At 46.6% G+C, this 22,412-nt stretch overlaps 14 non-coding genes across 14 annotated transcripts; all 14 read right to left on the bottom strand.

The window, feature by feature from the left end:
- Positions 1-602: 602 nt before the first annotated feature.
- LOC141285592 (U4 spliceosomal RNA) lies at positions 603-743 on the bottom strand. The gene has a single exon (XR_012338717.1). It is a non-coding gene; the product is annotated as a U4 spliceosomal RNA (small nuclear RNA).
- Positions 744-1,796: 1,053 nt separating this feature from the next.
- LOC141285619 (U4 spliceosomal RNA) lies at positions 1,797-1,936 on the bottom strand. Its single transcript, XR_012338744.1, has one exon. It is a non-coding gene; the product is annotated as a U4 spliceosomal RNA (small nuclear RNA).
- Positions 1,937-4,141: 2,205 nt separating this feature from the next.
- On the bottom strand, positions 4,142-4,357 carry LOC141286076 (small nucleolar RNA U3). Its single transcript, XR_012339200.1, has one exon. It is a non-coding gene; the product is annotated as a small nucleolar RNA U3 (small nucleolar RNA).
- A 974-nt stretch (positions 4,358-5,331) lies between these two features.
- On the bottom strand, positions 5,332-5,472 carry LOC141285590 (U4 spliceosomal RNA). Its single transcript, XR_012338716.1, has one exon. It is a non-coding gene; the product is annotated as a U4 spliceosomal RNA (small nuclear RNA).
- A 1,053-nt stretch (positions 5,473-6,525) lies between these two features.
- On the bottom strand, positions 6,526-6,665 carry LOC141285618 (U4 spliceosomal RNA). The gene has a single exon (XR_012338742.1). It is a non-coding gene; the product is annotated as a U4 spliceosomal RNA (small nuclear RNA).
- Positions 6,666-8,821: 2,156 nt separating this feature from the next.
- LOC141286064 (small nucleolar RNA U3) lies at positions 8,822-9,037 on the bottom strand. The gene has a single exon (XR_012339188.1). It is a non-coding gene; the product is annotated as a small nucleolar RNA U3 (small nucleolar RNA).
- Positions 9,038-10,011: 974 nt separating this feature from the next.
- LOC141285584 (U4 spliceosomal RNA) lies at positions 10,012-10,152 on the bottom strand. Its single transcript, XR_012338709.1, has one exon. It is a non-coding gene; the product is annotated as a U4 spliceosomal RNA (small nuclear RNA).
- A 1,053-nt stretch (positions 10,153-11,205) lies between these two features.
- Positions 11,206-11,345, bottom strand: LOC141285617 (U4 spliceosomal RNA). Its single transcript, XR_012338741.1, has one exon. It is a non-coding gene; the product is annotated as a U4 spliceosomal RNA (small nuclear RNA).
- Positions 11,346-13,573: 2,228 nt separating this feature from the next.
- Positions 13,574-13,789, bottom strand: LOC141285918 (small nucleolar RNA U3). The gene has a single exon (XR_012339043.1). It is a non-coding gene; the product is annotated as a small nucleolar RNA U3 (small nucleolar RNA).
- A 972-nt stretch (positions 13,790-14,761) lies between these two features.
- On the bottom strand, positions 14,762-14,902 carry LOC141285565 (U4 spliceosomal RNA). Its single transcript, XR_012338693.1, has one exon. It is a non-coding gene; the product is annotated as a U4 spliceosomal RNA (small nuclear RNA).
- A 1,053-nt stretch (positions 14,903-15,955) lies between these two features.
- On the bottom strand, positions 15,956-16,095 carry LOC141285605 (U4 spliceosomal RNA). The gene has a single exon (XR_012338729.1). It is a non-coding gene; the product is annotated as a U4 spliceosomal RNA (small nuclear RNA).
- Positions 16,096-18,313: 2,218 nt separating this feature from the next.
- On the bottom strand, positions 18,314-18,529 carry LOC141285906 (small nucleolar RNA U3). The gene has a single exon (XR_012339031.1). It is a non-coding gene; the product is annotated as a small nucleolar RNA U3 (small nucleolar RNA).
- A 974-nt stretch (positions 18,530-19,503) lies between these two features.
- On the bottom strand, positions 19,504-19,644 carry LOC141285553 (U4 spliceosomal RNA). Its single transcript, XR_012338681.1, has one exon. It is a non-coding gene; the product is annotated as a U4 spliceosomal RNA (small nuclear RNA).
- A 1,053-nt stretch (positions 19,645-20,697) lies between these two features.
- On the bottom strand, positions 20,698-20,837 carry LOC141285616 (U4 spliceosomal RNA). Its single transcript, XR_012338740.1, has one exon. It is a non-coding gene; the product is annotated as a U4 spliceosomal RNA (small nuclear RNA).
- Positions 20,838-22,412: the final 1,575 nt, after the last annotated feature.

Genomic DNA, 22,412 nt, shown 5'->3' with positions numbered 1-22,412 from the left:
AGATGTGATTTTCCACCAATTTGGGGCACCTTTCTTATGGAAATCAAGGATGATTTCATGGGAAATGGCAAACTGGTGTAGCGTTTGGCTAATAAGCTAAAGCTACAAAGGATGTACCGGTGCCCCGTCGTCCGAGCAGAATCCACATTCGGCCGTAATCGGAGGTTACTACTAACGTTCGATTGTGTCTCATAGGGAGTTTGGCGCAGGGCCTCAGTGGAAAACAGGCCCTCGACGGCTGAAACAAAAGACGAAGAATGCATCCACATGCACATGAATCAGGAATGTTAAATAAAGAAACCCCGCCGGATGACGAGGTGGTCCAGTGGTTAAGGCGGTGGTAGGCTAATACATTGTGCTCGACACGCATTCGAAGCTTTAGCGCCACTGAGAGGCCACCGGACCAGACAGGCCCAACATGTTTACGATGGGTAACGGTGAGCTGTAATTGCGCTGCAGTTTAACGATACTTGTCTTGAGAACATATTGACAAAACAAAAAAACCTTCTGGCTCTGGCGCACTATCATCAGCAGACCGTTTTTTTGGCGAGGAAAAAAAACCCTAAACGAAACAAGGCTATATTTCTCAACAAAACTCTAAGCCTCCAGAGAGACAAGCAAAAATTGCCAAAGATAACTGTATTTCAAGTCATCCTGGCGGGGTATTGGGTAAAGTTTTCAACCAGCAATGATCGCGCCTCAGACAAACCTCATAGGCTACAATATTGCCTTTGCGAAAGAATGCCGGCGACGGTCGTGACCTTTTTCTGCACCTACGTGGATGTGAACCGACAAGGTGGTAGCAAGCTTTAAACTGCCGCACAAACAGTCTCCTGCCACGGGTTGCTGCACCGTGTTTCTACGGAACAGATTAGAGGTGTGTAAAAGACGGCTCATTCACTATTCCCTCTGTGCTCAAAACAGCCTGCTGAAAGCACGGCAGCAGCAGCTGAAAAGGTCCGCAGCATGGCCTATCTCGGTCAGCAAGGGGACGGGGTGGCCGAGTGGTTAAGGCGATGGACTGCTAATCCATTGTGCTCTGTGCAATGGTTGGAATCCCATTCTTGTCGTTCGGTTCCTTTAGCACTGGAGCTTAATCCGGGTCCTGGGGACCCCATGCTAAACTTTTTGTGTGTCCTCCTTATCTAACACACTCAGTTCAGTTCTTTGAGTTCTCTACTAATGAACTGATGATCTGAATCAGGAGTGCTAAATAAAAGATGTCACGTAAAATGACGAGGTGGCTGAGTGGTTAAGGCGATGGACTGCTAATCCATTGTGCTCTGCACGCGTGGGTTCGAATCTCATCCTCGTTGTTCGGCTCCTTTAGCAGTAATCCTCGGTCCTGGGGACCCCCCTCTGCGCTTTTTGTGTCTTCCTTATCTGACACACTCAGTTCAGTTCACTGAGTGCTCTACTAATGAGCTGATGGTCTGAATCGGGAGTGTTAAATAAAAGGACCACGGAAAGTGACGAGGTGGTCGAGTAGTTAAGGCTAATCCGTTGTGCTAGGCACACCTTGGTTTGTGTGGGTTTGAATCCCGTCCTCTTCATTTGATGATTTAGCACCACTGAGAGCCCACCAGAACAGACAGGCCCGACCTGTTTACGATGGGTAGCGGTGAGCTGTGATTGTGCTGTAGTTTAATGATACCTGCAGCGAAGTCTTGAGAGCATATTGACAAAACAACAAATCTTCTGGCTCCGGCACGCTATGATCTGTAGACACCTCTTTGACGAGGACCAACAACCAGCCACTCCAACAAAACGAAGCAAAACTTTGTTTTTCAAGAAGCGTCCAGAGAGACCGGCAAAAACTGTCGAAGCTGACTGTATTTCAAATCATCCCGATGGGATATCGGGGAAAGTTTACAACCAGCAATGATCACACCTCAGATAAACCACACAAGCTACAACATTGCCTCTGCGATAGAATACCGGTGACGGTCGTGACCTTTTCTTGCAGCTACGTGGATGTGATCCGACAAGGTGATAGCAAGCTGGATGAGCCCCAGAGACAGATCATCAGTGAAGACCTCTTCACCTAGACGGCCATCGACGCAAGACTGTGAAAACCAGATCCTCTCCAATCTGACACTGTGGCAACATGGAACTTTTGCATCTACATTAATATTAGTCTGTTTGTTCTTATTCTGAGGTCACCGTAGCCGCCATATCCATTCTGTATTCCGATTAGATGGTCACTGCAGTCCCCCGGATCCAGTCCGTACCAAGAGCAGATGGTGGATCAGCACCTTCAGCCGAATGTCAGCGGATACCATGTCAACTAGATGAGCCCCAGAGACAGATCATCAGTAAAGAATGAATCCACATGCCACAGCAAACTCGAGCTGGTGAAAATGTTCACCAAACACCCGCCGCTGACTTCTTTTAAAAGAAGCCAACTTATTGAAGGTGCACAGGATAAACGCCCTGAGAAAGCTGTGCCTCGCAACCCTAAGAATGGCATAGGCGTTAGTGGACACCTGACGCGCGTGCAGAACACCGGCATTTCACACGTCCCTGGGCGGGCTCGAACCACCAACCTTTGCGGTTAACAGCCGAACACGCAAACCGATTGCGCCACAGAGACAGACATTGCGCATCTGCTGCCGCGGGATCACGGTTGTAAAAGCAAGGGTTAGGGTTAGGGATTAGAATCGCACGTACTAACAGGCTGTTTTGAAAGATGTTTCCGGAGCTCGCAAAATCCACTTAGCCTGTGCGGAGAATGGGCACGCTGGAGGCTGTTTTGAAAGATGTTTCCGGAGCTCGCAAAATCCACTTAGCCTGTGCGGAGAATGGGCACGCTGGAGCCCGCCACCCTGTTGGGAAGAAAGAGAGCCAACAGAGCCGCCCAACGTGGGGCTCGAACCCACGACCCTGAGATTAAGAGTCTCATGCTCTACCGACTGAGCTAGCCGGGCTGGTTGTGGTCTCCTTCACCGGGTCGGATGCAGTTTTCATCGGCTCCCAAATGACACAGGCGAAACGGAGGCTCTCGCGTTGTGCAAGACTGTCGAGCCGTCCCGTGGGTAGTGCTTAGAGCAGGCTTAGAGTTTTCTTCTGTCAGTTTTGACCCAATCTGTTATTGGGAAGCGCAGTTTGACCCAGCAGTGCGGGCCAACAACATGTTCTGTCTTGCCGCGTGAAGGCGGTTCAATGCTTTGGTCAGCGTATGGTTGAGATGTGATTTTCCACCAATTTGGGGCACCTTTCTTATGGAAATCAAGGATAAATCTATATAAGGATAAGGATAAATCTTCTATATTTCGGTGGTCTTTTGCAAACACTAGATTTATATGTCAATTCCAACATAACACCGACTGTTACGCAACAGTCCCGGGATCGTTAATAGTTACGCCTCCAACATTTGCATCGCCCAATCATCGGTAACGTCAGTACATCAGTAAAACAAGGCAAGCCACTGAAGGGACACATTGTACATTGCAGTACAAAAGATATCACTTACCACATAAACAGAGAGATGACTGTGCTGATGATGGTGAATGATGGAGAAATAACTGCGCTGATGATGGCGAATGATTTACAGATCCAGAGTATCACCGAGAAGCAGCTGAACTTGTGTGGTAAGAAGCGCTCCCTCTGCATTATAACTTTACACAGAGCACATGGATCACAGTATTGAGACTAAAATGTCTGCGATACAAAACGGCAGATTCAACAAACCACATATTAAAAGCCGCTAGAGCTCCTAATTAAATATATATTTTTATCAATGTGCCAGCTATAGAGATGAGCAGCTCTGTGAAACAGCCAATCGGAGCAGAGCTCATTAATATTCATGAAGCTTCCAAAAAAGGCAATAACAGAGCATTTCATTCTAGGGACAAATCCTAGGGTTGTAAATGGTCCTGTAAAACCGTTTCTGGAGATTGTTTGCCCTTTCCTATGCCATATACCTTCTATGCAGATATCAAAGAACAAATTAAAATATTCTCTCAATGCATTTTATGGCAACTTTAAGTTGATAGAACCAGCTGACATCTTATCCTGACATTCTGAATATCAAGGATGGTGACACCCACCAAGAAAAATGTAAAAAAAAAAAAAAAAAAAAAAAAAATCTCAATCATAACGATTTATAAGATTTTTAATCTGATATTTACATTTTTCAGAGACCACTCTGACCATACTCTCTTCTTCTATGCTGCTTAAATGCCATACAGAACGTTCATCAATGGTTTGGAGCATATGAAATAAACCATTACTCCACACCCGATTCACGCTCAGAAAAGAGTATCAAAGCTCATCATCGTAGTTTGGGAGACACTACACTTTTGAAACACATTTCTTAGTTAGAAACTATAGAAATGATCCCTGAAAGTATAGTCTTGACCTCCATTTTGCAAAACCAGCTTAGGCGAATTCTGACACTTTGAGTCTCAGAGATGGTTACAACCTAACAACAGAGATGAGAAAAGTTACATTTGAAACATCATTAGAGTCCTAAAATTTTGTTTGTAATTTTAGTTGGATGCAGTTTTCATTGGCCCCCAAATTACACAGGCGAAACTGAGGCTCTCGCGTTGTGCGAGACTGTCAACCCGTCCCGTGGGTAGGGCTTAAAGCAGGCTTAGAGATTTCTTCTGTCAGTTTTGACCCAATCTGTTTTTGGGAAGCGCAGTTTGACCCAGCAGTGCGGGCCAACAACATGTTCTGTTTTGCCGCGTGAAGGCGGTTTAATGCTTTGGACAGCGTATGGTTGAGATGTGATTTTCCACCAATTTGGGGCACCTTTCTTATGGAAATCAAGGATGATTTCATGGGAAATGGCAAACTGGTGTAGCGTTTGGCTAATAAGCTAAAGCTACAAAGGATGTACCGGTGCCCCGTCGTCCGAGCAGAATCCACATTCGGCCGTAATCGGAGGTTACTACTAACGTTCGATTGTGTCTCATAGGGAGTTTGGCGCAGGGCCTCAGTGGAAAACAGGCCCTCGACGGCTGAAACAAAAGACGAAGAATGCATCCACATGCACATGAATCAGGAATGTTAAATAAAGAAACCCCGCCGGATGACGAGGTGGTCCAGTGGTTAAGGCGGTGGTAGGCTAATACATTGTGCTCGACACGCATTCGAAGCTTTAGCGCCACTGAGAGGCCACCGGACCAGACAGGCCCAACATGTTTACGATGGGTAACGGTGAGCTGTAATTGCGCTGCAGTTTAACGATACTTGTCTTGAGAACATATTGACAAAACAAAAAAACCTTCTGGCTCTGGCGCACTATCATCAGCAGACCGTTTTTTTGGCGAGGAAAAAAAACCCTAAACGAAACAAGGCTATATTTCTCAACAAAACTCTAAGCCTCCAGAGAGACAAGCAAAAATTGCCAAAGATAACTGTATTTCAAGTCATCCTGGCGGGGTATTGGGTAAAGTTTTCAACCAGCAATGATCGCGCCTCAGACAAACCTCATAGGCTACAATATTGCCTTTGCGAAAGAATGCCGGCGACGGTCGTGACCTTTTTCTGCACCTACGTGGATGTGAACCGACAAGGTGGTAGCAAGCTTTAAACTGCCGCACAAACAGTCTCCTGCCACGGGTTGCTGCACCGTGTTTCTACGGAACAGATTAGAGGTGTGTAAAAGACGGCTCATTCACTATTCCCTCTGTGCTCAAAACAGCCTGCTGAAAGCACGGCAGCAGCAGCTGAAAAGGTCCGCAGCATGGCCTATCTCGGTCAGCAAGGGGACGGGGTGGCCGAGTGGTTAAGGCGATGGACTGCTAATCCATTGTGCTCTGTGCAATGGTTGGAATCCCATTCTTGTCGTTCGGTTCCTTTAGCACTGGAGCTTAATCCGGGTCCTGGGGACCCCATGCTAAACTTTTTGTGTGTCCTCCTTATCTAACACACTCAGTTCAGTTCTTTGAGTTCTCTACTAATGAACTGATGATCTGAATCAGGAGTGCTAAATAAAAGATGTCACGTAAAATGACGAGGTGGCTGAGTGGTTAAGGCGATGGACTGCTAATCCATTGTGCTCTGCACGCGTGGGTTCGAATCTCATCCTCGTTGTTCGGCTCCTTTAGCAGTAATCCTCGGTCCTGGGGACCCCCCTCTGCGCTTTTTGTGTCTTCCTTATCTGACACACTCAGTTCAGTTCACTGAGTGCTCTACTAATGAGCTGATGGTCTGAATCGGGAGTGTTAAATAAAAGGACCACGGAAAGTGACGAGGTGGTCGAGTAGTTAAGGCTAATCCGTTGTGCTAGGCACACCTTGGTTTGTGTGGGTTTGAATCCCGTCCTCTTCATTTGATGATTTAGCACCACTGAGAGCCCACCAGAACAGACAGGCCCGACCTGTTTACGATGGGTAGCGGTGAGCTGTGATTGTGCTGTAGTTTAATGATACCTGCAGCGAAGTCTTGAGAGCATATTGACAAAACAACAAATCTTCTGGCTCCGGCACGCTATGATCTGTAGACACCTCTTTGACGAGGACCAACAACCAGCCACTCCAACAAAACGAAGCAAAACTTTGTTTTTCAAGAAGCGTCCAGAGAGACCGGCAAAAACTGTCGAAGCTGACTGTATTTCAAATCATCCCGATGGGATATCGGGGAAAGTTTACAACCAGCAATGATCACACCTCAGATAAACCACACAAGCTACAACATTGCCTCTGCGATAGAATACCGGTGACGGTCGTGACCTTTTCTTGCAGCTACGTGGATGTGATCCGACAAGGTGATAGCAAGCTGGATGAGCCCCAGAGACAGATCATCAGTGAAGACCTCTTCACCTAGACGGCCATCGACGCAAGACTGTGAAAACCAGATCCTCTCCAATCTGACACTGTGGCAACATGGAACTTTTGCATCTACATTAATATTAGTCTGTTTGTTCTTATTCTGAGGTCACCGTAGCCGCCATATCCATTCTGTATTCCGATTAGATGGTCACTGCAGTCCCCCGGATCCAGTCCGTACCAAGAGCAGATGGTGGATCAGCACCTTCAGCCGAATGTCAGCGGATACCATGTCAACTAGATGAGCCCCAGAGACAGATCATCAGTAAAGAATGAATCCACATGCCACAGCAAACTCGAGCTGGTGAAAATGTTCACCAAACACCCGCCGCTGACTTCTTTTAAAAGAAGCCAGCTTATTGAAGGTGCACAGGATAAACGCCCTGAGAAAGCTGTGCCTCGCAACCCTAAGAATGGCATAGGCGTTAGTGGACACCTGACGCGCGTGCAGAACACCGGCATTTCACACGTCCCTGGGTGGGCTCGAACCACCAACCTTTCGGTTAACAGACGAACGCGCTAACCGATTGCGCCACAGAGACAGACATTGCGCATCTGCTGCCGCGGGATCACGGTTGTAAAAGCAAGGGTTAGGGTTAGGGATTAGAATCGCACGTACTAACAGGCTGTTTTGAAAGATGTTTCCGGAGCTCGCAAAATCCACTTAGCCTGTGCGGAGAATGGGCACGCTGGAGCCCGCCACCCTGTTGGGAAGAAAGAGAGCCAACAGAGCCGCCCAACGTGGGGCTCGAACCCACAACCCTGAGATTAAGAGTCTCATGCTCTACCGACTGAGCTAGCCGGGCTGGATGTGGTCTCCTTCACCGGGTCGGATGCAGTTTTCATCGGCTCCCAAATGACACAGGCGAAACGGAGGCTCTCGCGTTGTGCAAGACTGTCGAGCCGTCCCGTGGGTAGTGCTTAGAGCAGGCTTAGAGTTTTCTTCTGTCAGTTTTGACCCAATCTGTTATTGGGAAGCGCAGTTTGACCCAGCAGTGCGGGCCAACAACATGTTCTGTCTTGCCGCGTGAAGGCGGTTCAATGCTTTGGTCAGCGTATGGTTGAGATGTGATTTTCCACCAATTTGGGGCACCTTTCTTATGGAAATCAAGGATAAATCTATATAAGGATAAGGATAAATCTTCTATATTTCGGTGGTCTTTTGCAAACACTAGATTTATATGTCAATTCCAACATAACACCGACTGTTACGCAACAGTCCCGGGATCGTTAATAGTTACGCCTCCAACATTTGCATCGCCCAATCATCGGTAACGTCAGTACATCAGTAAAACAAGGCAAGCCACTGAAGGGACACGGTTAGCTTAATGCTAGCGCTAGCCTGTTACATTGCAGTACAAAAGATATCACTTACCACATAAACAGAGAGATGACTGTGCTGATGATGGTGAATGATGGAGAAATAACTGCGCTGATGATGGCGAATGATTTACAGATCCAGAGTATCACCGAGAAGCAGCTGAACTTGTGTGGTAAGAAGCGCTCCCTCTGCATTATAACTTTACACAGAGCACATGGATCACAGTATTGAGACTAAAATGTCTGCGATACAAAACGGCAGATTCAACAAACCACATATTAAAAGCCGCTAGAGCTCCTAATTAAATATATATTTTTATCAATGTGCCAGCTATAGAGATGAGCAGCTCTGTGAAACAGCCAATCGGAGCAGAGCTCATTAATATTCATGAAGCTTCCAAAAAAGGCAATAACAGAGCATTTCATTCTAGGGACAAATCCTAGGGTTGTAAATGGTCCTGTAAAACCGTTTCTGGAGATTGTTTGCCCTTTCCTATGCCATATACCTTCTATGCAGATATCAAAGAACAAATTAAAATATTCTCTCAATGCATTTTATGGCAACTTTAAGTTGATAGAACCAGCTGACATCTTATCCTGACATTCTGAATATCAAGGATGGTGACACCCACCAAGAAAAATGTAAAAAAAAAAAAAAAAAAAAAAAATCTCAATCATAACGATTTATAAGATTTTTAATCTGATATTTACATTTTTCAGAGACCACTCTGACCATACTCTCTTCTTCTATGCTGCTTAAATGCCATACAGAACGTTCATCAATGGTTTGGAGCATATGAAATAAACCATTACTCCACACCCGATTCACGCTCAGAAAAGAGTATCAAAGCTCATCATCGTAGTTTGGGAGACACTACACTTTTGAAACACATTTCTTAGTTAGAAACTATAGAAATGATCCCTGAAAGTATAGTCTTGACCTCCATTTTGCAAAACCAGCTTAGGCGAATTCTGACACTTTGAGTCTCAGAGATGGTTACAACCTAACAACAGAGATGAGAAAAGTTACATTTGAAACATCATTAGAGTCCTAAAATTTTGTTTGTAATTTTAGTTGGATGCAGTTTTCATTGGCCCCCAAATTACACAGGCGAAACTGAGGCTCTCGCGTTGTGCGAGACTGTCAACCCGTCCCGTGGGTAGGGCTTAAAGCAGGCTTAGAGATTTCTTCTGTCAGTTTTGACCCAATCTGTTTTTGGGAAGCGCAGTTTGACCCAGCAGTGCGGGCCAACAACATGTTCTGTTTTGCCGCGTGAAGGCGGTTTAATGCTTTGGACAGCGTATGGTTGAGATGTGATTTTCCACCAATTTGGGGCACCTTTCTTATGGAAATCAAGGATGATTTCATGGGAAATGGCAAACTGGTGTAGCGTTTGGCTAATAAGCTAAAGCTACAAAGGATGTACCGGTGCCCCGTCGTCCGAGCAGAATCCACATTCGGCCGTAATCGGAGGTTACTACTAACGTTCGATTGTGTCTCATAGGGAGTTTGGCGCAGGGCCTCAGTGGAAAACAGGCCCTCGACGGCTGAAACAAAAGACGAAGAATGCATCCACATGCACATGAATCAGGAATGTTAAATAAAGAAACCCCGCCGGATGACGAGGTGGTCCAGTGGTTAAGGCGGTGGTAGGCTAATACATTGTGCTCGACACGCATTCGAAGCTTTAGCGCCACTGAGAGGCCACCGGACCAGACAGGCCCAACATGTTTACGATGGGTAACGGTGAGCTGTAATTGCGCTGCAGTTTAACGATACTTGTCTTGAGAACATATTGACAAAACAAAAAAACCTTCTGGCTCTGGCGCACTATCATCAACAGACCGTTTTTTTGGCGAGGAAAAAAAACCCTAAACGAAACAAGGCTATATTTCTCAACAAAACTCTAAGCCTCCAGAGAGACAAGCAAAAATTGCCAAAGATAACTGTATTTCAAGTCATCCTGGCGGGGTATTGGGTAAAGTTTTCAACCAGCAATGATCGCGCCTCGGACAAACCTCATAGGCTACAATATTGCCTTTGCGAAAGAATGCCGGCGACGGTCGTGACCTTTTTCTGCACCTACGTGGATGTGAACCGACAAGGTGGTAGCAAGCTTTAAACTGCCGCACAAACAGTCTCCTGCCACGGGTTGCTGCACCGTGTTTCTACGGAACAGATTAGAGGTGTGTAAAAGACGGCTCATTCACTATTCCCTCTGTGCTCAAAACAGCCTGCTGAAAGCACGGCAGCAGCAGCTGAAAAGGTCCGCAGCATGGCCTATCTCGGTCAGCAAGGGGACGGGGTGGCCGAGTGGTTAAGGCGATGGACTGCTAATCCATTGTGCTCTGTGCAATGGTTGGAATCCCATTCTTGTCGTTCGGTTCCTTTAGCACTGGACCTTAATCCGGGTCCTGGGGACCCCATGCTAAACTTTTTGTGTGTCCTCCTTATCTAACACACTCAGTTCAGTTCTTTGAGTTCTCTACTAATGAACTGATGATCTGAATCAGGAGTGCTAAATAAAAGATGTCACGTAAAATGACGAGGTGGCCGAGTGGTTAATGCGATGGACTGCTAATCCATTGTGCTCTGCACGCGTGGGTTCGAATCCCATCCTCGTCGTTCGGCTCCTTTAGCAGTAATCCTCGGTCCTGGGGACCCCACTCTGCGCTTTTTGTGTCTTCCTTATCTGACACACTCAGTTCAGTTCACTGAGTGCTCTACTAATGAGCTGATGGTCTGAATCGGGAGTGTTAAATAAAAGGACCACGGAAAGTGACGAGGTGGTCGAGTAGTTAAGGCTAATCCGTTGTGCTAGGCACACCTTGGTTTGTGTGGGTTTGAATCCCGTCCTCTTCATTTGATGATTTAGCACCACTGAGAGCCCACCAGAACAGACAGGCCCAACCTGTATACGATGGGTAGCGGTGAGCTGTGATTGTGCTGTAGTTTAATGATACCTGCAGCGAAGTCTTGAGAGCATATTGACAAAACAACAAATCTTCTGGCTCCGGCACGCTATGATCTGTAGACACCTCTTTGACGAGGACCAACAACCAGCCACTCCAACAAAACGAAGCAAAACTTTGTTTTTCAAGAAGCGTCCAGAGAGACCGGCAAAAACTGTCGAAGCTGACTGTATTTCAAATCATCCCGATGGGATATCGGGGAAAGTTTACAACCAGCAATGATCACACCTCAGATAAACCACACAAGCTACAACATTGCCTCTGCGATAGAATACCGGTGACGGTCGTGACCTTTTCTTGCAGCTACGTGGATGTGATCCGACAAGGTGATAGCAAGCTGGATGAGCCCCAGAGACAGATCATCAGTGAAGACCTCTTCACCTAGACGGCCATCGACGCAAGACTGTGAAAACCAGATCCTCTCCAATCTGACACTGTGGCAACATGGAACTTTTGCATCTACATTAATATTAGTCTGTTTGTTCTTATTCTGAGGTCACCGTAGCCGCCATATCCATTCTGTATTCCGATTAGATGGTCACTGCAGTCCCCCGGATCCAGTCCGTACCAAGAGCAGATGGTGGATCAGCACCTTCAGCCGAATGTCAGCGGATACCATGTCAACTAGATGAGCCCCAGAGACAGATCATCAGTAAAGAATGAATCCACATGCCACAGCAAACTCGAGCTGGTGAAAATGTTCACCAAACACCCGCCGCTGACTTCTTTTAAAAGAAGCCAACTTATTGAAGGTGCACAGGATAAACGCCCTGAGAAAGCTGTGCCTCGCAACCCTAAGAATGGCATAGGCGTTAGTGGACACCTGACGCGCGTGCAGAACACCGGCATTTCACACGTCCCTGGGCGGGCTCGAACCACCAACCTTTGCGGTTAACAGCCGAACACGCAAACCGATTGCGCCACAGAGACAGACATTGCACATCTGCTGCCGCGGGATCACGGTTGTAAAAGCAAGGGTTAGGGTTAGGGATTAGAATCGCACGTACTAACAGGCTGTTTTGAAAGATGTTTCCGGAGCTCGCAAAATCCACTTAGCCTGTGCGGAGAATGGGCACGCTGGAGGCTGTTTTGAAAGATGTTTCCGGAGCTCGCAAAATCCACTTAGCCTGTGCGGAGAATGGGCACGCTGGAGCCCGCCACCCTGTTGGGAAGAAAGAGAGCCAACAGAGCCGCCCAACGTGGGGCTCGAACCCACGACCCTGAGATTAAGAGTCTCATGCTCTACCGACTGAGCTAGCCGGGCTGGTTGTGGTCTCCTTCACCGGGTCGGATGCAGTTTTCATCGGCTCCCAAATGACACAGGCGAAACGGAGGCTCTCGCGTTGTGCAAGACTGTCGAGCCGTCCCGTGGGTAGTGCTTAGAGCAGGCTTAGAGTTTTCTTCTGTCAGTTTTGACCCAATCTGTTATTGGGAAGCGCAGTTTGACCCAGCAGTGCGGGCCAACAACATGTTCTGTCTTGCCGCGTGAAGGCGGTTCAATGCTTTGGTCAGCGTATGGTTGAGATGTGATTTTCCACCAATTTGGGGCACCTTTCTTATGGAAATCAAGGATAAATCTATATAAGGATAAGGATAAATCTTCTATATTTCGGTGGTCTTTTGCAAACACTAGATTTATATGTCAATTCCAACATAACACCGACTGTTACGCAACAGTCCCGGGATCGTTAATAGTTACGCCTCCAACATTTGCATCGCCCAATCATCGGTAACGTCAGTACATCAGTAAAACAAGGCAAGCCACTGAAGGGACACGGTTAGCTTAATGCTAGCGCTAGCCTGTTACATTGCAGTACAAAAGATATCACTTACCACATAAACAGAGAGATGACTGTGCTGATGATGGTGAATGATGGAGAAATAACTGCGCTGATGATGGCGAATGATTTACAGATCCAGAGTATCACCGAGAAGCAGCTGAACTTGTGTGGTAAGAAGCGCTCCCTCTGCATTATAACTTTACACAGAGCACATGGATCACAGTATTGAGACTAAAATGTCTGCGATACAAAACGGCAGATTCAACAAACCACATATTAAAAGCCGCTAGAGCTCCTAATTAAATATATATTTTTATCAATGTGCCAGCTATAGAGATGAGCAGCTCTGTGAAACAGCCAATCGGAGCAGAGCTCATTAATATTCATGAAGCTTCCAAAAAAGGCAATAACAGAGCATTTCATTCTAGGGACAAATCCTAGGGTTGTAAATGGTCCTGTAAAACCGTTTCTGGAGATTGTTTGCCCTTTCCTATGCCATATACCTTCTATGCAGATATCAAAGAACAAATTAAAATATTCTCTCAATGCATTTTATGGCAACTTTAAGTTGATAGAACCAGCTGACATCTTATCCTGACATTCTGAATATCAAGGATGGTGACACCCACCAAGAAAAATGTAAAAAAAAAAAAAAAAAAAAAAAAATCTCAATCATAACGATTTATAAGATTTTTAATCTGATATTTACATTTTTCAGAGACCACTCTGACCATACTCTCTTCTTCTATGCTGCTTAAATGCCACACAGAACGTTCATCAATGGTTTGGAGCATATGAAATAAACCATTACTCCACACCCGATTCACGCTCAGAAAAGAGTATCAAAGCTCATCATCGTAGTTTGGGAGACACTACACTTTTGAAACACATTTCTTAGTTAGAAACTATAGAAATGATCCCTGAAAGTATAGTCTTGACCTCCATTTTGCAAAACCAGCTTAGGCGAATTCTGACACTTTGAGTCTCAGAGATGGTTACAACCTAACAACAGAGATGAGAAAAGTTACATTTGAAACATCATTAGAGTCCTAAAATTTTGTTTGTAATTTTAGTTGGATGCAGTTTTCATTGGCCCCCAAATTACACAGGCGAAACTGAGGCTCTCGCGTTGTGCGAGACTGTCAACCCGTCCCGTGGGTAGGGCTTAAAGCAGGCTTAGAGATTTCTTCTGTCAGTTTTGACCCAATCTGTTTTTGGGAAGCGGTTTGACCCAGCAGTGCGGGCCAACAACATGTTCTGTTTTGCCGCGTGAAGGCGGTTTAATGCTTTGGACAGCGTATGGTTGAGATGTGATTTTCCACCAATTTGGGGCACCTTTCTTATGGAAATCAAGGATGATTTCATGGGAAATGGCAAACTGGTGTAGCGTTTGGCTAATAAGCTAAAGCTACAAAGGATGTACCGGTGCCCCGTCGTCCGAGCAGAATCCACATTCGGCCGTAATCGGAGGTTACTACTAACGTTCGATTGTGTCTCATAGGGAGTTTGGCGCAGGGCCTCAGTGGAAAACAGGCCCTCGACGGCTGAAACAAAAGACGAAGAATGCATCCACATGCACATGAATCAGGAATGTTAAATAAAGAAACCCCGCCGGATGACGAGGTGGTCCAGTGGTTAAGGCGGTGGTAGGCTAATACATTGTGCTCGACACGCATTCGAAGCTTTAGCGCCACTGAGAAGCCACCGGACCAGACAGGCCCAACATGTTTACGATGGGTAACGGTGAGCTGTAATTGCGCTGCAGTTTAACGATACTTGTCTTGAGAACATATTGACAAAACAAAAAAACCTTCTGGCTCTGGCGCACTATCATCAGCAGACCGTTTTTTTGGCGAGGAAAAAAAACCCTAAACGAAACAAGGCTATATTTCTCAACAAAACTCTAAGCCTCCAGAGAGACAAGCAAAAATTGCCAAAGATAACTGTATTTCAAGTCATCCTGGCGGGGTATTGGGTAAAGTTTTCAACCAGCAATGATCGCGCCTCGGACAAACCTCATAGGCTACAATATTGCCTCTGCGAAAGAATGCCGGCGACGGTCGTGACCTTTTTCTGCACCTACGTGGATGTGAACCGACAAGGTGGTAGCAAGCTTTAAACTGCCGCACAAACAGTCTCCTGCCACGGGTTGCTGCACCGTGTTTCTACGGAACAGATTAGAGGTGTGTAAAAGACGGCTCATTCACTATTCCCTCTGTGCTCAAAACAGCCTGCTGAAAGCACGGCAGCAGCAGCTGAAAAGGTCCGCAGCATGGCCTATCTCGGTCAGCAAGGGGACGGGGTGGCCGAGTGGTTAAGGCGATGGACTGCTAATCCATTGTGCTCTGTGCAATGGTTGGAATCCCATTCTTGTCGTTCGGTTCCTTTAGCACTGGACCTTAATCCGGGTCCTGGGGACCCCATGCTAAACTTTTTGTGTGTCCTCCTTATCTAACACACTCAGTTCAGTTCTTTGAGTTCTCTACTAATGAACTGATGATCTGAATCAGGAGTGCTAAATAAAAGATGTCACGTAAAATGACGAGGTGGCCGAGTGGTTAAGGCGATGGACTGCTAATCCATTGTGCTCTGCACGCGTGGGTTCGAATCCCATCCTCGTCGTTCGGCTCCTTTAGCAGTAATCCTCGGTCCTGGGGACCCCACTCTGCGCTTTTTGTGTCTTCCTTATCTGACACACTCAGTTCAGTTCACTGAGTGCTCTACTAATGAGCTGATGGTCTGAATCGGGAGTGTTAAATAAAAGGACCACGGAAAGTGACGAGGTGGTCGAGTAGTTAAGGCTAATCCGTTGTGCTAGGCACACCTTGGTTTGTGTGGGTTTGAATCCCGTCCTCTTCATTTCATGATTTAGCACCACTGAGAGCCCACCAGAACAGACAGGCCCAACCTGTATACGATGGGTAGCGGTGAGCTGTGATTGTGCTGTAGTTTAATGATACCTGCAGCGAAGTCTTGAGAGCATATTGACAAAACAACAAATCTTCTGGCTCCGGCACGCTATGATCTGTAGACACCTCTTTGACGAGGACCAACAACCAGCCACTCCAACAAAACGAAGCAAAACTTTGTTTTTCAAGAAGCGTCCAGAGAGACCGGCAAAAACTGTCAAAGCTGACTGTATTTCAAATCATCCCGATGGGATATCGGGGAAAGTTTACAACCAGCAATGATCACACCTCAGATAAACCACACAAGCTACAACATTGCCTCTGCGATAGAATACCGGTGACGGTCGTGACCTTTTCTTGCAGCTACGTGGATGTGATCCGACAAGGTGATAGCAAGCTGGATGAGCCCCAGAGACAGATCATCAGTGAAGACCTCTTCACCTAGACGGCCATCGACGCAAGACTGTGAAAACCAGATCCTCTCCAATCTGACACTGTGGCAACATGGAACTTTTGCATCTACATTAATATTAGTCTGTTTGTTCTTATTCTGAGGTCACCGTAGCCGCCATATCCATTCTGTATTCCGATTAGATGGTCACTGCAGTCCCCCGGATCCAGTCCGTACCAAGAGCAGATGGTGGATCAGCACCTTCAGCCGAATGTCAGCGGATACCATGTCAACTAGATGAGCCCCAGAGACAGATCATCAGTAAAGAATGAATCCACATGCCACAGCAAACTCGAGCTGGTGAAAATGTTCACCAAACACCCGCCGCTGACTTCTTTTAAAAGAAGCCAACTTATTGAAGGTGCACAGGATAAACGCCCTGAGAAAGCTGTGCCTCGCAACCCTAAGAATGGCATAAGCGTTAGTGGACACCTGACGCGCGTGCAGAACACCGGCATTTCACACGTCCCTGGGCGGGCTCGAACCACCAACCTTTGCGGTTAACAGCCGAACACGCAAACCGATTGCGCCACAGAGACAGACATTGCGCATCTGCTGCCGCGGGATCACGGTTGTAAAAGCAAGGGTTAGGGTTAGGGATTAGAATCGCACGTACTAACAGGCTGTTTTGAAAGATGTTTCCGGAGCTCGCAAAATCCACTTAGCCTGTGCGGAGAATGGGCACGCTGGAGGCTGTTTTGAAAGATGTTTCCGGAGCTCGCAAAATCCACTTAGCCTGTGCGGAGAATGGGCACGCTGGAGCCCGCCACCCTGTTGGGAAGAAAGAGCGCCAACAGAGCCGCCCAACGTGGGGCTCGAACCCACGACCCTGAGATTAAGAGTGTCATGCTCTACCGACTGAGCTAGCCAGGCTGGTTGTGGTCTCCTTCACCGGGTCGGACGCAGTTTTCATCGGCTCCCAAATGACACAGGCGAAACGGAGGCTCTCGCGTTGTGCAAGACTGTCGAGCCGTCCCGTGGGTAGTGCTTAGAGCAGGCTTAGAGTTTTCTTCTGTCAGTTTTGACCCAATCTGTTATTGGGAAGCGCAGTTTGACCCAGCAGTGCGGGCCAACAACATGTTCTGTCTTGCCGCGTGAAGGCGGTTCAATGCTTTGGTCAGCGTATGGTTGAGATGTGATTTTCCACCAATTTGGGGCACCTTTCTTATGGAAATCAAGGATAAATCTATATAAGGATAAGGATAAATCTTCTATATTTCGGTGGTCTTTTGCAAACACTAGATTTATATGTCAATTCCAACATAACACCGACTGTTACGCAACAGTCCCGGGATCGTTAATAGTTACGCCTCCAACATTTGCATCGCCCAATCATCGGTAACGTCAGTACATCAGTAAAACAAGGCAAGCCACTGAAGGGACACGGTTAGCTTAATGCTAGCGCTAGCCTGTTACATTGCAGTACAAAAGATATCACTTACCACATAAACAGAGAGATGACTGTGCTGATGATGGTGAATGATGGAGAAATAACTGCGCTGATGATGGCGAATGATTTACAGATCCAGAGTATCACCGAGAAGCAGCTGAACTTGTGTGGTAAGCGCTCCCTCTGCATTATAACTTTACACAGAGCACATGGATCACAGTATTGAGACTAAAATGTCTGCGATACAAAACGGCAGATTCAACAAACCACATATTAAAAGCCGCTAGAGCTCCTAATTAAATATATATTTTTATCAATGTGCCAGCTATAGAGATGAGCAGCTCTGTGAAACAGCCAATCGGAGCAGAGCTCATTAATATTCATGAAGCTTCCAAAAAAGGCAATAACAGAGCATTTCATTCTAGGGACAAATCCTAGGGTTGTAAATGGTCCTGTAAAACCGTTTCTGGAGATTGTTTGCCCTTTCCTATGCCATATACCTTCTATGCAGATATCAAAGAACAAATTAAAATATTCTCTCAATGCATTTTATGGCAACTTTAAGTTGATAGAACCAGCTGACATCTTATCCTGACATTCTGAATATCAAGGATGGTGACACCCACCAAGAAAAATGTAAAAAAAAAAAAAAAAAATCTCAATCATAACGATTTATAAGATTTTTAATCTGATATTTACATTTTTCAGAGACCACTCTGACCATACTCTCTTCTTCTATGCTGCTTAAATGCCACACAGAACGTTCATCAATGGTTTGGAGCATATGAAATAAACCATTACTCCACACCCGATTCACGCTCAGAAAAGAGTATCAAAGCTCATCATCGTAGTTTGGGAGACACTACACTTTTGAAACACATTTCTTAGTTAGAAACTATAGAAATGATCCCTGAAAGTATAGTCTTGACCTCCATTTTGCAAAACCAGCTTAGGCGAATTCTGACACTTTGAGTCTCAGAGATGGTTACAACCTAACAACAGAGATGAGAAAAGTTACATTTGAAACATCATTAGAGTCCTAAAATTTTGTTTGTAATTTTAGTTGGATGCAGTTTTCATTGGCCCCCAAATTACACAGGCGAAACTGAGGCTCTCGCGTTGTGCGAGACTGTCAACCCGTCCCGTGGGTAGGGCTTAAAGCAGGCTTAGAGATTTCTTCTGTCAGTTTTGACCCAATCTGTTTTTGGGAAGCGCAGTTTGACCCAGCAGTGCGGGCCAACAACATGTTCTGTTTTGCCGCGTGAAGGCGGTTTAATGCTTTGGACAGCGTATGGTTGAGATGTGATTTTCCACCAATTTGGGGCACCTTTCTTATGGAAATCAAGGATGATTTCATGGGAAATGGCAAACTGGTGTAGCGTTTGGCTAATAAGCTAAAGCTACAAAGGATGTACCGGTGCCCCGTCGTCCGAGCAGAATCCACATTCGGCCGTAATCGGAGGTTACTACTAACGTTCGATTGTGTCTCATAGGGAGTTTGGCGCAGGGCCTCAGTGGAAAACAGGCCCTCGACGGCTGAAACAAAAGACGAAGAATGCATCCACATGCACATGAATCAGGAATGTTAAATAAAGAAACCCCGCCGGATGACGAGGTGGTCCAGTGGTTAAGGCGGTGGTAGGCTAATACATTGTGCTCGACACGCATTCGAAGCTTTAGCGCCACTGAGAGGCCACCGGACCAGACAGGCCCAACATGTTTACGATGGGTAACGGTGAGCTGTAATTGCGCTGCAGTTTAACGATACTTGTCTTGAGAACATATTGACAAAACAAAAAAACCTTCTGGCTCTGGCGCACTATCATCAGCAGACCGTTTTTTTGGCGAGGAAAAAAAACCCTAAACGAAACAAGGCTATATTTCTCAACAAAACTCTAAGCCTCCAGAGAGACAAGCAAAAATTGCCAAAGATAACTGTATTTCAAGTCATCCTGGCGGGGTATTGGGTAAAGTTTTCAACCAGCAATGATCGCGCCTCGGACAAACCTCATAGGCTACAATATTGCCTCTGCGAAAGAATGCCGGCGACGGTCGTGACCTTTTTCTGCACCTACGTGGATGTGAACCGACAAGGTGGTAGCAAGCTTTAAACTGCCGCACAAACAGTCTCCTGCCACGGGTTGCTGCACCGTGTTTCTACGGAACAGATTAGAGGTGTGTAAAAGACGGCTCATTCACTATTCCCTCTGTGCTCAAAACAGCCTGCTGAAAGCACGGCAGCAGCAGCTGAAAAGGTCCGCAGCATGGCCTATCTCGGTCAGCAAGGGGACGGGGTGGCCGAGTGGTTAAGGCGATGGACTGCTAATCCATTGTGCTCTGTGCAATGGTTGGAATCCCATTCTTGTCGTTCGGTTCCTTTAGCACTGGACCTTAATCCGGGTCCTGGGGACCCCATGCTAAACTTTTTGTGTGTCCTCCTTATCTAACACACTCAGTTCAGTTCTTTGAGTTCTCTACTAATGAACTGATGATCTGAATCAGGAGTGCTAAATAAAAGATGTCACGTAAAATGACGAGGTGGCCGAGTGGTTAAGGCGATGGACTGCTAATCCATTGTGCTCTGCACGCGTGGGTTCGAATCCCATCCTCGTCGTTCGGCTCCTTTAGCAGTAATCCTCGGTCCTGGGGACCCCACTCTGCGCTTTTTGTGTCTTCCTTATCTGACACACTCAGTTCAGTTCACTGAGTGCTCTACTAATGAGCTGATGGTCTGAATCGGGAGTGTTAAATAAAAGGACCACGGAAAGTGACGAGGTGGTCGAGTAGTTAAGGCTAATCCGTTGTGCTAGGCACACCTTGGTTTGTGTGGGTTTGAATCCCGTCCTCTTCATTTGATGATTTAGCACCACTGAGAGCCCACCAGAACAGACAGGCCCGACCTGTTTACGATGGGTAGCGGTGAGCTGTGATTGTGCTGTAGTTTAATGATACCTGCAGCGAAGTCTTGAGAGCATATTGACAAAACAACAAATCTTCTGGCTCCGGCACGCTATGATCTGTAGACACCTCTTTGACGAGGACCAACAACCAGCCACTCCAACAAAACGAAGCAAAACTTTGTTTTTCAAGAAGCGTCCAGAGAGACCGGCAAAAACTGTCGAAGCTGACTGTATTTCAAATCATCCCGATGGGATATCGGGGAAAGTTTACAACCAGCAATGATCACACCTCAGATAAACCACACAAGCTACAACATTGCCTCTGCGATAGAATACCGGTGACGGTCGTGACCTTTTCTTGCAGCTACGTGAATGTGATCCGACAAGGTGATAGCAAGCTGGATGAGCCCCAGAGACAGATCATCAGTGAAGACCTCTTCACCTAGACGGCCATCGACGCAAGACTGTGAAAACCAGATCCTCTCCAATCTGACACTGTGGCAACATGGAACTTTTGCATCTACATTAATATTAGTCTGTTTGTTCTTATTCTGAGGTCACCGTAGCCGCCATATCCATTCTGTATTCCGATTAGATGGTCACTGCAGTCCCCCGGATCCAGTCCGTACCAAGAGCAGATGGTGGATCAGCACCTTCAGCCGAATGTCAGCAGATACTATGTCAACTAGATGAGCCCCAGAGACAGATCATCAGTAAAGAATGAATCCACATGCCACAGCAAACTCGAGCTGGTGAAAATGTTCACCAAACACCCGCCGCTGACTTCTTTTAAAAGAAGCCAGCTTATTGAAGGTGCACAGGATAAACGCCCTGAGAAAGCTGTGCCTCGCAACCCTAAGAATGGCATAGGCGTTAGTGGACACCTGACGCGCGTGCAGAACACCGGCATTTCACACGTCCCTGGGTGGGCTCGAACCACCAACCTTTCGGTTAACAGCCGAACGCGCTAACCGATTGCTCCACAGAGACAGACATTGCGCATCTGCTGCCGCGGGATCACGGTTGTAAAAGCAAGGGTTAGGGTTAGGGATTAGAATCGCACGTACTAACAGGCTGTTTTGAAAGATGTTTCCGGAGCTCGCAAAATCCACTTAGCCTGTGCGGAGAATGGGCACGCTGGAGCCCGCCACCCTGTTGGGAAGAAAGAGAGCCAACAGAGCCGCCCAACGTGGGGCTCGAACCCACGACCCTGAGATTAAGAGTCTCATGCTCTACCGACTGAGCTAGCCGGGCTGGTTGTGGTCTCCTTCACCGGGTCGGATGCAGTTTTCATCGGCTCCCAAATGACACAGGCGAAACGGAGGCTCTCGCGTTGTGCAAGACTGTCGAGCCGTCCCGTGGGTAGTGCTTAGAGCAGGCTTAGAGTTTTCTTATGTCAGTTTTGACCCAATCTGTTATTGGGAAGCGCAGTTTGACCCAGCAGTGCGGGCCAACAACATGTTCTGTCTTGCCGCGTGAAGGCGGTTCAATGCTTTGGTCAGCGTATGGTTGAGATGTGATTTTCCACCAATTTGGGGCACCTTTCTTATGGAAATCAAGGATAAATCTATATAAGGATAAGGATAAATCTTCTATATTTCGGTGGTCTTTTGCAAACACTAGATTTATATGTCAATTCCAACATAACACCGACTGTTACGCAACAGTCCCGGGATCGTTAATAGTTACGCCTCCAACATTTGCATCGCCCAATCATCGGTAACGTCAGTACATCAGTAAAACAAGGCAAGCCACTGAAGGGACACGGTTAGCTTAATGCTAGCGCTAGCCTGTTACATTGCAGTACAAAAGATATCACTTACCACATAAACAGAGAGATGACTGTGCTGATGATGGTGAATGATGGAGAAATAACTGCGCTGATGATGGCGAATGATTTACAGATCCA

Source organism: Garra rufa, chromosome 14, assembly GCF_049309525.1.
Source record: "Garra rufa chromosome 14, GarRuf1.0, whole genome shotgun sequence".
NCBI classification, from domain to species: Eukaryota; Metazoa; Chordata; class Actinopteri; order Cypriniformes; family Cyprinidae; genus Garra; species Garra rufa.
This window is presented reverse-complemented; position numbering and strand designations above follow the sequence as displayed.